This window comes from Poecile atricapillus, chromosome 15 (assembly GCF_030490865.1).
Source record: "Poecile atricapillus isolate bPoeAtr1 chromosome 15, bPoeAtr1.hap1, whole genome shotgun sequence".
Lineage (NCBI taxonomy): Eukaryota > Metazoa > Chordata > Aves > Passeriformes > Paridae > Poecile > Poecile atricapillus.
Genome location: NC_081263.1, coordinates 11,873,343 through 11,886,961, shown reverse-complemented (window position 1 = coordinate 11,886,961; position 13,619 = coordinate 11,873,343). Strand labels below are relative to the sequence as shown.

General features: G+C 43.8%; 1 long non-coding RNA gene across 1 annotated transcript; it reads right to left on the bottom strand.

Annotated features, from left to right (window-relative positions):
• Positions 1–2,370: 2,370 nt before the first annotated feature.
• Positions 2,371–13,453, bottom strand: LOC131585028 (uncharacterized). Its single transcript, XR_009278850.1, has 3 exons — positions 13,248–13,453; positions 12,015–12,185; positions 2,371–2,932 (listed from the first exon to the last, which is right to left on the bottom strand). It is a non-coding gene; the product is annotated as an uncharacterized LOC131585028 (long non-coding RNA).
• Between the last annotated feature and the right edge of the window lie 166 nt (positions 13,454–13,619).

Below are 13,619 nucleotides of genomic sequence, written 5' to 3'. Positions count from 1 at the left end.
ACTAGAAAATATGAGGGTTTTTCAAAGGTGATTAATGCTGCTCTCCCACTCCCCGAGGAGCCACCCTCCTGCTGTCTGCAAGGCTCGTTCCAAAGGTGGGATTAGGAGAGAGCTGGAGAAGGTTCTCAGGGGAGCAGGGCACAAGCTCCTTCCCGTGGTCAGAGAGCTGGAGGTGTGCAGAACCCATGTCCAAGTTAAATATCTGCTGCTTCCATCTCCTGTGGGCACTCTGAGCTGAGAGCTTTCAACTCTGCTGCTGCAGGCAGACTGCTCTGTCCACCCTTCTGCCTCCTCCTTCTCGTGGGTCACAATAAATGTGAGAACTTTATTGTCTTTCAGAGAGGTTACTGGGCTTGGGAAGCATTTTCCATTTGCTTTTGTCTGTTGGGCCTCTTAACTGTCCCTCTGGACACAGTCACAGGAGGATGTCCTTGCTGCCTGTGCTCTCTGATCCAGGTCTGAGTGGGGATGGATTTCTGCAGCTGTGTCTGGTGAATGGAGCACACCTCAGACAGCCCCTGCCTCCTTCACACCCTGCTTTACAGGAGGGTGACTCTGCTACTGCTCCTCTGCCATCCAACCTCCCTGAACAGCATCTATGGGGCTGGAAAGAGGGAAGCTAAAGGACAGACAAGACAGTTTTAAAACTCAGGGAGGTTTATTAAGCTTGTCTCACCTCCTGCTCAGATCCCCACAGCCCAGCCTTTGACAAGCGGTGGGGGTGGATTCCCCACCCTGAGCTTCAGAGTCCTCATGCATCCTACTGGACTGAGTGAGCCCTGCTTCCCTCGGGAGGAGTGGGAGCTTTTCCAGGGTGATTCACCTCTCTGCTGTGCTAACACTGAGAAGCACACCCTAAAAATAATGATTTATTTCCCTTGACTTTGAGGTGGCTGGCAGAAACAGAGACATTTACTTTTGGGTAGAGTCCTACCCTGATGGATCAACAGGTCCCTGAATCTGATGTGTGAGTGTCAGAAATTTACATTGAGATCCCAGGTTCAGTTATTTGAAGGTGTTTTGGTGCATTTTGTATTGAGATCTAAGTCAGTATGCCTGGCATTGATTTAATTTCAGACTTTCTTTTTCATTGGGAATCTTCCCTACAAGCTGTCATGTTTATTTTACCACCCCCCAAATCCTATTCACTTATACATGTTTCCTTAGTGGCATTTCTGGGATGACATGGGATTGTACCGAGGTCTTAAGAGGTCTTTTTTCATCTAGCCTTTTATCTTTCTAAAGCTTCATGTTATCTGAGAAGTACTTCAAGCTGAATCTCACTGTCCTCTCATGTCTTCTAAGTAAAAAGTATGAAATAAGCTTAGTCCAAATCTCTGGAGGAATTTTTTCTGACTGACAAGTCCTTGCAAATATGTCCTGGGACCTGTCTGTTCTGCCTAATAAATCATCATTAACTCTCAGCAGATGAAGAGAGATTCTCATCATCTGACAGGGTATCAATTCACTAGCCTTAATGTATATAAGGTTTTAGGTGTCTCCCCCAGCGGTCTCCAAGAGAGGCTTTTTGTCAAGTGAAAAAATGGGATTCAGGCAGCAGACCTGAGCTGCCAGCTTTGCCAGTGATGGACGAGGCAGGTGGGAATGCAGCTCTTTCCTCCTCTGCTTTATCGATCCTGTGGCTCTGGCCAGTGTAGCGAGGTTTCTGCAGCGCTCAAACCAAGCAGGAAATGAATAAGGGGGAGAATGGTCTGAAGTCAAAGCCTGGCTGCTCCTGGGGAGAGCTTTTGGGAGGCTGTCAGCAGTGTCACTCTAACTTGGGCCAGTGCCTGACCTCACAGGACAGAAAGTCACAGCCTGGCACCAGCCCACTGATGGCAGCTTTACATTTTCTTGATCATCATCACAAAGAGCTCTTCACATGCAAATCAAGAAACCAATACATGAGAGGCAAGCCGTGATTTCAGTGATCACTTCTGGCCAGAACCTTCCCATGCTGGAATCTGGGCTTGTTCTGTTTGAAGGGATGTGTTTCACATCATCTGCCCTTCTCTCCTGGGCTTCCTCACTTCTGCTGTCCAAAGCTTCATAAAAAACCCCCCCAAAGCCTCAACCCACCACATGGTCCTCCTCTGCCTTGGCCATTATTCTGAGGGACACTTTTTTATGTGCTAATAAATAAGAAGTAATCCCCCAAATGTGCTGGGACCTTATAAAATCAGAAAAAACAGAATAGCTACAAAGTGCATGAATTCTTGCTAACACTAAATACAATCCAGATATTTCACTAAGGCCTTCATTTTATTTTCTTATTTTTCTTTCTTAAGTATTTGTAGATTAAAAAAAAAAATACTGCTAAGTACAACTGCAGTTTATATTCTTTTGCATTTTTCCACATAAACACCAAGATTAAAAAAAAAAAAAGAGAAAGATTTAAGGATTTTTCAGCTTAATCCATTCCCTGCAAGAGCTCAGCTATAAAGAAATACACCAGACGGAAGTTTTAATGCACTCAGAGAAGTGGCAATACTGAAATCTCTGCAGTATTTTAGTCATTGTGTTTGAATACCAGGATCCTGCTTAGAAAAAAAGCAGTTTATTGTCTGTTTGCTGGCTTAGTTGCTATGGCAGAGAGTTCAACATGAGTGGCTCTGTGGGGAGGCAAACACCTCCTGGCATCTGAAATCGGGCTGTGGCCCTGGAGGAGCACACCAGAATTTGTGCTGCCCATCAAAGGAGATGAATATTCCTAAGAAGAGTCCAGGATGTTCCCAGGATGCTGATATCCTAGCTGAATGTTAGTGCTCCCAGATCCACTGTAAGGCTACCAGGGAAGTCAGATAAACATGCTGGGTTTGTTGAAATGAATTTTCTGGAATCAAGTAGACACAAGTCTTTGCCCAGCTGGGGCAGGAAGTTGGGGTGGGGGAACAAAATTCCACAGAAACATGTAGCAGATGCCAGCAACCTGCTGAAGGAAAGAGGGAAAAAAGAAAATTATTATGGTTGAGGTTGTTAGGAAAACAGTCTGGGTGTCCAGATAATGGAATCTACTGAAAAGTAAAAATCACAGTATAATTTGGGTTGGAAGGGACTTTAAAGACCATCTTATTCCAAACCTCTGTCATGACCAGAGAAACTTTTCACCAGAGCAGGTTTCTCTCCAAGACCCGTCCAACCTGGCCTCGAAATAAGTGGTTTTGTTCTGTTAATCACTAAAGTTTGTGTCATAGAGTGCAAACACGGTTAAAATATCTACTCAAATATTTCCATTCTGAATGTGCAACTATTTGAATAGTCATCCTCTTAAGATTGTCCTAGAGGTAAATCAGGTCCTTTTTAATGCATAACTTGCTTTTGTGTCTTCCCCATTCCACAGGAAAGCTGAGCTTTTGAGTCTGTTCTCCTTCCCTCTACAAGAAAACATTAAGATTATTTTTATTGTCTGGTCTGTTGCAGCCTGCAACCTCAGGATCTCGTCCAGGGAAGCAGCAGGATTCTGGGGACCAGCATGAAACACCAACGAGACGGGCTCCCGTTCATGAAACCATTTATTCAGCATGAGAACAAACTCAGGTCCAGAACAGAGAGCCCCGAACAGAGGCACAGCAGGGGTTTTTGAGGGACAGAACCGAGGGTTTACACCTTTGAGGGTGGAGTTCAGGGTCAGGGACCATTAGAAACACACCAAGGGAGAACCCCCCAGGGACTCAAACCCAATCAGAACTCCTGGGCCGCCCTTCACAAGGGGTTTGGGGTGGGACAATGTAACTCTTTGTCTCCCTGAGGCCGCTGCAACATGGTCCAATTTTTCAAGCTTTTGACAAGGCTTGTGAAAGAAGCTACTTGAAATCTGTGCTAACACAGAAAATAATAATACAGCACCTGTAGCCCTGAAGACTTTGCCCAGTGTTTAGGTTGTGGGAGCACAGCCATGTAAAGGTGGCATTCAGGGAACTGCTGCTTGCACTGTCTCTGGGGACTGAAGGAAAAACAGGGCTTGGGGCATGGAGCTGAAGGTCGAAGAAATGTGCCACCAACCAGCAGAAGAAAAGATGAAGGAAGGAAAATTCAGCTATTCATGTGGTTTAGGCTGTGCTGGAAAGAGTCTGGGTGCCCAGATAAAGGAGCCATCAATGGAAAGTTAAAATAAGTAGTAGGGTCAGTCAGCACTAAAGCATCAGTGTCAAGATTCACCAAACAAAGAGCAGAGTCCTTTTCTTTCTTACGTCTGGCAAGCCAAGGAGGTGTTGGCTTCTAAAAAGGAAATTTCTTAGAGTGCCTTCCAGCACTCAGCCCCAAACCACTCAGTGCTTGGCACTTCTGCAGCACCTCTCACCTGGGAAAACATCGAGTGAGACACCTTGTGACACTTTTGTGGTGTGAGGTCAATCACATCATCCTGGACATCAGGAACGTGGCCCTCCTGCTGGAGGGACTCCGAGCTGCTGGAGTGCCAGAGGAATGGGCTTTATCCAACTCCTCAGTCAGACAAAGCAGAAGGAAACAACCCTGTGGAATATGAAGTCAGGAGTTCTGCTCTTTTTTTTTTTTTTTTATTATGGCATGTGTCATAAATTTACAAGGGGTTCCCAGCAGCATGTCCACTGTCAGGCTTGTTACAGCACCACGACTTGTTTATGGCTTGGTTAACTGCATGCACACACATAAAAATCCACCACAGTGCTGTGGGATTCATAGCAGAACCTGACATTAGTTGCCTCGTGAACTTTGGTTTACTGTGATCCCAAATCAGGTAGGTAAGTAATATTCAGTAATTTGCAGTGTTCTGGAAGAGATTAACCAAGTGTTGGTGTCCTGGTGGGAGCAGGGGCTGTGTTTTCTCATGGCCTGTTACTGAAACCCTGCATCTGTTACCTTTCTGTTGATAGCAGCTTCAGAAAACCTGGCCACTTTCCAGAGCAGAACCTTTTTTTCATCACTGTCAGCTTCTGTCAGTTCATGTCTCAGCCATAAAATTTTTAAAACAAAGTCTACTGTCTGTTGTCTAATATTCCTTCCATTAGCCATGCCCTGCACTTTCATTACAGGCATCTGACATTAACTTTTGGCACAGACAGTGTTTTACAAATCTAAAATACCTTGCTGACACTACCTGACCCTCTGAGCACGCTTAGGAAATTGCCATAACTATCTCTATTTTACAGAAAAGCTTGAAAGGAGACTCAGACAGAAGTGATACCCCAATTTTCCTTCAGGGACGGTAATTTAGGTGTCTTGTTAGTTGTGCTCTCAGCACTTCAACCTGAATTTCACTGCTGTTAAATAATCAGCTCTAACAGGATATGTGTGTGGTTTATTCTCCTGGAAACAAGGCATTGTGAGCAGGATGCCCCAAAAGGATGTGCACACAATGGAAATTTTAGCGCCTTTAAAACCTGAAGCTTCTGTCTTGAACAATAGGCAAGGACTTAAGGAGCCTTGCAGATCCTCTGCAGGAATTTCAATGTGCTTACAACTTATCTGGCCTTCATATCGTGTCATTTTTGTTGGTTTTTTTTTGTTTTTTTTTTTCCTCTGTCCTTCATCTGTGCTGTTTTCCTGCAGTAATTTCACGACCTTCTGTTGAGGTATGATGTGTCCCAGCTAGTGGAGGTCTTGTTCCTTGGTATTGAGTGTGCTGTATTATTGGAAACCTGTGGTTCAGTTTATAACCCATCCCAGGCTCTCTCCAGAGGAATAGTGCTTCTGATTAATTTTATTAGTGGGTTTATTTCAGTTCAAAATGAGGCGTGGGTTTCCAAGTGACAGAAAATAGTCCTTTTCTTACAGCATAACAATGTAGTTCAGAGAGGTATTATCCAGAGAAAATGAGAAGATTTTAAAGGTTTCTTGAAAGGAAGAAAATTTCAGGCTTGATTAAAAACAGAACTAAAGGGGGAAAGAAAGGTTCGGCAGTAATTTCAAAACAGAGGTTGCAAAAATTTCTTCCATGGGTGACTGCTGTAGTCTATTACCCTCACAGCAACACAGTGCTGAACACTGGGTGGTAAAAATTTCATTAGACTAGGAGCTAGTGCACAAAATTTAGAAATTTCCAGATAAAAGAGAGGTGTGGACTGAGAGCTTGAGGAACTAAACCTTAATACGAAGAAGGAAAAAGGGAGGAACCACAAATTGTGTGTCACTCTGTGGATCCAAGGTCACCAAATGAAATGGTTTTCATGAGCTTTTCTTGAGTAAGATTATTCATCTTAATTTCTTCCCCTTGCCAATATCTGATGCAATTGATAGACAATGGGCAATTCTGGAATTCTTCCTTGTTCTCCCAGGACAGGCAGTGTTCTTCTTACACTGAGGACCATATTCATCACAAAACATTCCCTCATTTTAATTCCAGCTCCCTACCTTCACAGCTGAGCTCCTTTCTCATCTGTGAATCATCTGCCTTGCCTCTTGATACCAGAAGAGAGGTGAATACTACATTTTGCTTAAATTCAATGATCTTCTCTCCCAGCCCATCTCTTTTTAAAGCATTCATCAAGCAAATTATGGAGTCTCAAGAGTATGAAGTCTTCCCGTTCAACTCTTTCCTCCTTTTAAAGCAGTGAAGGAAGGGAGCAGAAATTAAGGTAACATTTGTCTCTGCCTTGACTTCAGAGAGCTTTTAAAACAGAGCCTTTCCTCCTATCAAAAGCTTTCTCCAAGGTGGTGCTGGCTTTACTCAGAGCCTGTGTGCATTCATCTTCCTCAGTGCTTCATTAATCACACGGGGGAGGTCTGTTGTGGAGGATCCTGGCTGAAATTCCTCCCCTCCTCTGCCTTAAACTGGGGGTTAATTGTTGGGTTAATGGTTTGATACCTTTGCAGAACAAGCCCCTGTGGGGCAGGGAGTGCTGGGAGCTCAGCCCACCCCTTCTCCTGGGCTTTTCCAGGAGAGTTTTTCAGTGTTAGAAAATCCAGCATTGCTTGATTCTAATGCCCTTTATGGTGCCAACAGAAGTGACTTTCTTTTCCTGGCTGACATTTATATACTTTTGTAAATGAATGATTGCACTGCCCGGTTCATGGTTATGCACTTGTTGACAGCTACAGGTTTAACTACATTTTTATGAGTTATTTACGAGGGCACAGTTAATTACAATTGTATTTTACCCAGTTTGCATAGAGGGTACATACAATTCATATGAAATATTTCAGAGATCTGTGATTTTTTTTTCTGAAATGGCAAAGGCTGAACTATTGCAGAACATTAAAACCAAACCAGTAACCCCTTTCCCCAGGAGCTGCAATTTAGAATAAGCTTCCAGCCCAGCACTTACAAATCAAATAAGGATTTGCAGTGATAGTATTTTCTATTTCCAGGTGTCTTTATACTCCTGGTATGCCCATTTCCCCTGTATAAGACATTCAAATTTTCTTCCTTTACGTAAAAGCAATTTCATTTTACGTCACTTCATGTCACACAGGGTAAATCTACAGAGGTAGTTGGTTTTTAGCATATTTATCTATCCCTAAAGACTCCTCAGCAGATCATTGGTGAGCCAACATACCAAGACACACCTTGAAAAGCAGAAGGAGTCATTCAGAAGAGGAAAGGAAGTTAAATAGGTTCAGAGTCGGTCATAATTTAAAAAGGTTTGAAAGCATTGAAAGATGGAAAGGCTGATGGAATTCCAGAGCTGGCACAAGGATAAGCCTTGCTCCACCTTACCCCACTGCCCATGGAAAGGAATAACTCAAATCTTCAGTGCTGAAAAATTACTTTAATCAGCCCTAAATAAGGAGAAGCCCAACCTCATCATGAGACATTCTGTGTTCTCATTTATTTTGATTTTAATTTTATAGGATCCAGAATGCAAACCTTCTTGACACAGGCTGATAGACAGAAATTCCACTTGTGAACGGAACTGTAAGTCATTGGGAGTGGCCCAATTCTTTTCCTTGAAAAGAGGGCTGAAATAAGGATGTCAGCATGACCCTCATAGTGTTGCACACTACCTAGTTATGCAGACATTTGGGATCTGAATTAATAGACCCCAGGCTCCTTAATCCCATGGCAACAATCAGCCTTAAGGATCTTTTAACCTGTCATTAGAGATAGAGGGAAAAGAAAAAGCAGTTAAAGAATGGAAGATGTTAGGTATGAAGTAAGGTTTTCATCTTAACAACATCCCTTAATCCTTTTTCCCTTAACTATTTCTAAGGAAAAGTCAGTTTTGGGTACTTTCAGGTGGTGCAAAAAAGAAAGAGAAATATTTGGGAGAAAAGAGCAGTTAGCAGAGATAAGGCAGCTGATGTTACTGCTGCTGCTATTGTTCCTGTTGAAATCTAATTCTAATGCCTGAGGGGAGAAAAAAAACTAAAAAAGAAAACCACTCACACCAGGAGCAAGAAGAGATTAGCAAAGAAAAGATGCATCCTCTGTCCTTTGTGGGACAGATTGTCCCTGGCAGTTATACCTGTAGAGAAGCAGAGAGAGCCTGTGATCTGATCAGCTTCTCCAGCACTGATTTGGGGTACTGAAACTTTGCTTTTAGCTTCATTTCCAGCAGCAAACACAGCCCTGCTGCAAAGAGATAGTGAAGTCTTGCCTGGCTGACCCTGTCTTTTTTGTTCTAATAGAAGAAGAAAATAGAGAAGGAGAATAGAAAATGTAAGTAGACCTGTGAGGAGTAAAAATTACTGAAGCCTTGTTTTCTATGGATGTGTGTCCAGTGGCTGACTGGATTTCCTGCCTGAGGAGATTACAGTGGAAATTCTTGCATGTTTAAACCCCTTCTCTTGGGGCTCTGAGCAATCTGGTCTAGTGCAAAGTTTCCCTGCCCATGGCAGGGGTGTGGAATGAGATTTGAGGTCCTTTCTAACCCAAGCATTTCTGTGATCATACAGCTGCTGCCTTCCATTTCCAGGGGCATTGATGTGTTTGTATTTCTCCTTCCCCCTCTCCCAGCTGCCCATCCTCGCCACACTTGTGAGGATCCAGTTGTCTGTGAGCTTTGCACTGTCAGTTCTGCTCAAGACAGAGCTACAGGCTGAGGAGCTGTGTGTGAGGTGAGGGGATGAGAAAGCAGGATCACATGAGCCTTGTTTCCATAGTAAATGAGGCTGAGAAGGTGGAGGAAGAAAGAGGAGCCATATGGCAAGTGGTGATGGCAGGAACCAGAGCTCTCTTCTGAGGGTGGCTTCAGGGTTTAGTCATGTATTGGAGCCAGAGATAATTTCTCTCAACCAGCCAAGATGCTTTAGAGGATCACATGGAGTTGCAAGAGCATCAAGGATCCAGGAAATGATAACATTTGTTGTTATGGTAAACACAGTTCTTCTCCATCTCCTTCTATCCAATGTCACAATACTTGGTCACCTTCCCTTTTAGTTTACTTATTTGTTTATTCATTTTATTTGACAAGATACCCAAATTCTGATGGCTCATGTTGTTTTTCAGGGAATTTTCCCCCTTCTACTAGACTAGGTTTCCTCCACCCAGCCTGGCAGGAGCCTCTGTTGGGGGCTCAGCCATGCAGTGCCTCCCCCAGACCCCAGCACATCTCTTAGAGCGGGCAGTTTTCATCTGATCTGTAATTCCTGACTCCTCTACACCCACCCCAGCATCAGCTCAGACCATGGGGCACATGGAGCTGGTGCCAATTCATAGGACAAGAGGAACTGATGCATGGCAAGTTCTACCTAAATATGAGGAAAAACTTCTTTACTGTGAGCACGGGAAGAGATTTTCCAGAGAGGGTGTGGAGTCTCCCTCGCTGGAGAGATTCCAGAGCCAGTCTGGACACAGTCCTGTGCCGTGTGCTCTGAGCAGGGAGCTTGGCCTAAGGACCAGCTGAGGTCCCTTCCAAGCTGTTCTGGGATTCTGTAGTCCTGGGGTGGAAGAGTTCAATGGCAGGTGTTATAAATTCACCTATAAGTACATACTATAATGTTGGCTTTTTGTAAAATATTGGAATGAATGTTATATAAATATTGATAAAGTAGTTTTGCTGAAGTTTTTATTTTATCTAAATTTAGACATGGTAGTGGAATGGCTGATAGCCATGATTGAAGTGTCTGCTCGGCTGAGTTAGCATCCAGTGAACAGATGATGGGGACCCTGCTGCTGACATTTATCAATAAATTGTATTGATAATAATAATAATAAATTAATATTTATTTTTTAAATAAAGAAATAATAAATAAATAAATAATTTAAATAAATAATTGAACCACTTATCAACACCTAGTGTCCTTGGAGGGAAGGGACCAGGGCCCAGACTGAAGGAGATAATGAAGATAGACACGGGCTCTAAAAAAGGCAGAACCAAGGACAGACTGTACAAAACAGTCCTTGGAAAAGTTTGAATCTGTGTAATTGTTTATGAATATGCAACAGGCTGATGTAATGGAAATGGTCTTCAAAGGATGTTTCCAACACACCAGGTTTGCTCTTGGCACAGTGCCAAGCACACGGCCCTTTTAACCCTTTGCTTTATTGTCTTTGTCCCCTATTGTCTTTTGTCTTTTTATTCAACCTTTTAAAATTTACCAGGAAAAGCGAATGTCGTTTTTCACGCAGGTGTCCTCCACCTGCCCCACGTCCTTGGAAGGTGACACAGGCAGTGTCCCCAGCAGTGGTGAGGATGCCACTGCGGGTCCTTCAAAGCGGCTGCACGAGATCCTTGTGCCAGGAATTGTGCCACCGCCTCTGGATGGCTGATTGAATGCAACTTGTTTGCCTCTGCCTGTCTCCTTCCCTCGTGCTCTGAATGATTCACTGTCAGAGCCAGGATGAAAGAAGCCAGAGCACAAAGGCACCTTTATCTTCATCCCTGCTCTCCGCGCATCTCGGCTGGAAAGGGACCCAGCGTCGCGCTCCATCCTTGAAGATGCTGCTGGGGGAGCTGCTGGAAATTGGGGGCACTTTTGCACCTTGTGCCGGGTCAAATCCAAGCTGTCCTCGTCCCCTTGGGCTGTGCTCAGCCCCTGGGCTGCAGGGCAGAGCGGGAGGGGAGGCTGTCCTTTGCAAAGAGTGAATTAACGCAGCAGGTAACATTTAGTTGCTTTTAAGCGATTGTCAAACATAATAGCAGTTACCTGCCTGTTTTCTTGAGGGATTTGTACTGAACAAGGGGAAGAGCTGCTAACAGGATCCCAGGGTTGAGGAGAGATTTGAGAGGAAGGATCAGAAGAATTAAATATGTGACATGTAGCGAGGAAAGATGATAATGAATGGGTATATCTGCCTGTGCTGCTCAGTGCCCTCCACTTGAATGAATTTATTTAGGGAACAGAAGCAAAATAGCTGAATTGCTGTGATTCTCCATCCAGAAAGATCCTTTTTTCCCCCCTCAAAAATGTCAGTTAGCTTAAGGAAAACCTTCTTTCCAGTAGCATGGGGCTGAATTGTTCCCATAGGCACACTTTTGGGATGATCCAATAGCTATTCAAATCAATGGAAACCCTTCCTTGGATCAAGATTTTAAATCCAGCTGTTTGAGGAGGAAGGGCTGTGATGGAGCTCTGTGTATTTTGGAGGCTGTAAATGCTGAGGTGAGAGGAAGGGGTTATTTCATGTAGCACAAAGAGATCTATTTAAGCACAGAGTTGCACTAAAATAGGAATTTTTATATGAGCCATAAGAGTGTCAGATGGCTCAGATAATAATAATATCACATAAAATAAAGTAATTGTATTGTATAAAGGTTGTCAGTTTATTTGCAACACATCTAGTCATAAAGCTGATCATTTTCTGTTAAATTAAAGTTGCACTGCTTGCCTCTGAGCAAGAAATAAAGGCCTGGTGCTCTTTAGTCCATATTTGTAATTTGGCTTGCTCTGTTTATTGGATTTTTTGAGTCATTAAGTGAAAGACAGAGGGCCAGACGTCGACTCACTCAAACCCAGTCCATTTCAAGTGAAAAAGTGAAGTCAGCCTTGGAATATTGCTTTTAAAAAAGCACTTGGATGATGGGAGAGTGTCTCAAGGAAGGTAAAATGAGCATCATGACTCGGCATGGTTAATCCAGGCAGGACAGGGCAGCAGGAGAATGTTGCATTGAGTGCACTCAGGGGCATGGACCAGAACCTTATGAGGCTCTTACCTTGTCTGGAAACCACTTGTAGAAGAAAAATCTCTGTTGCAGAAAGGCACAGGGTAGGAAAAATTAGGATGGAAGCTCTGATTTTTGTGAAGAGTGCCAAAGTGGTTCCAATTCTGTATTCTCAGCAGCAAGTCTTGTACATCTTCCATCACAGGGCATCAGTTTGGTGGCCTGCATTAAGTGGCACAGCAAATAGCACTCATATTTTATTTACTCTCTGGAATGGGACATATATAATTGTCAAAACTCATCATAAAACCCCTTTTTTTTGTCCATGATAAATGAGTTCAAAACTCCTACCCTTCAGATCAGTGAGTAAGGAAGATGAAGTAGTAAAGCAGAGAAGATACTTATTGCCAAATGGATTAGGAATTTGAGAACTCCTTCTATATAGGCTATAAGTCCCAAATCAGATTTGATAAATCAAGTGATATTAAAAGAGATCTTCAGGGCTCAGTAGACTTAAATATTGCAAGGAACTATTACTGTCATATCCATCTCAACACACAACAGTGATGTATATTAAATGGCAATGGATCAGCCTCCCTCTGCCTCTTACATATTCCAAAGAGAGTAGATCAGTAACTTAATTAAAACAAACAAAAAGCCAGTTCAAATGGAACTGCATGAAGGACGTTTTCTGGCTATTCATTTATTTGCACATCACTTCTGTGCAGCAAAATTTGCTTCCCCTCCATGGGGGCAGTACAGCCACAGCTGGAGATACCAGAATGGTGAAGAGACATGGCTCAGATCTCTCAGACTTGAATGTGATTTTCAATTTTTTATTAAAATTATCCCAGCTAGCAATAGAAATAGAATAGCAATAGAAAATAGAATAGAAAATAGAAAGCAAGGCTAGAGAGTGGTCTCCACCTGTCACATGTTTGGACAGCACAGTCAGGGGATCTACCCAAGACCTTTAATCCCTTCTGCTCCAGAGCCACATTCCAGTTCTGTCCAAAGTCATGGGGAACATCTTGCAGGGGGTGTAACTCCTTTTGCTGGTGGAGACTCACTGCAGGTGCAGGTGACTTCAGCAGTGGCACAGATGTTGTGTGAAGAACCCCAGGGCTGTGGCCTGCTGGACTAAAAGGACAAACTGTGGGAAAATGACTTGGGTAAGATGCCAAGGTGCTGCTCCTGCACCCTCAGAGTTTACAACACACAGCGCTGCTTTAACACGCTCTGGGTAAGACTTTGGAGCAGTAGGGAAGGCATCTTTGCTCTCACCTGTTTTGGTGTCTGGTGCTTCATGAAAATAAAGCTTGTGACATAAATCTCCTGTGCTTTGTGCCAGCCTGGCACCTCCTCCTCCATGCAGGGCTGGAGGCAGCAGCTGGGGAGCCAAGGTGCCTGGAAGGGATCCCCCTGTGGCAGAACATCCCCCCCAGCAGGGCAGAGCTTTCCTGCTCTGTCCATCAGCTGCTGCAGCTCGTTCTCCCCTCACATGGATCGATGAGATAACCCAGGCCAGCTCAGCTGGATAAAGTCCTCCCTGGCTGGTGAGTTATTTCTCTCTCTGGCACCAGGGATGGAATTCCCAATAAACAACTGGACATGAGAACAAGATGTGGGGAGATATGCTGGAATTCCTGACTGAGT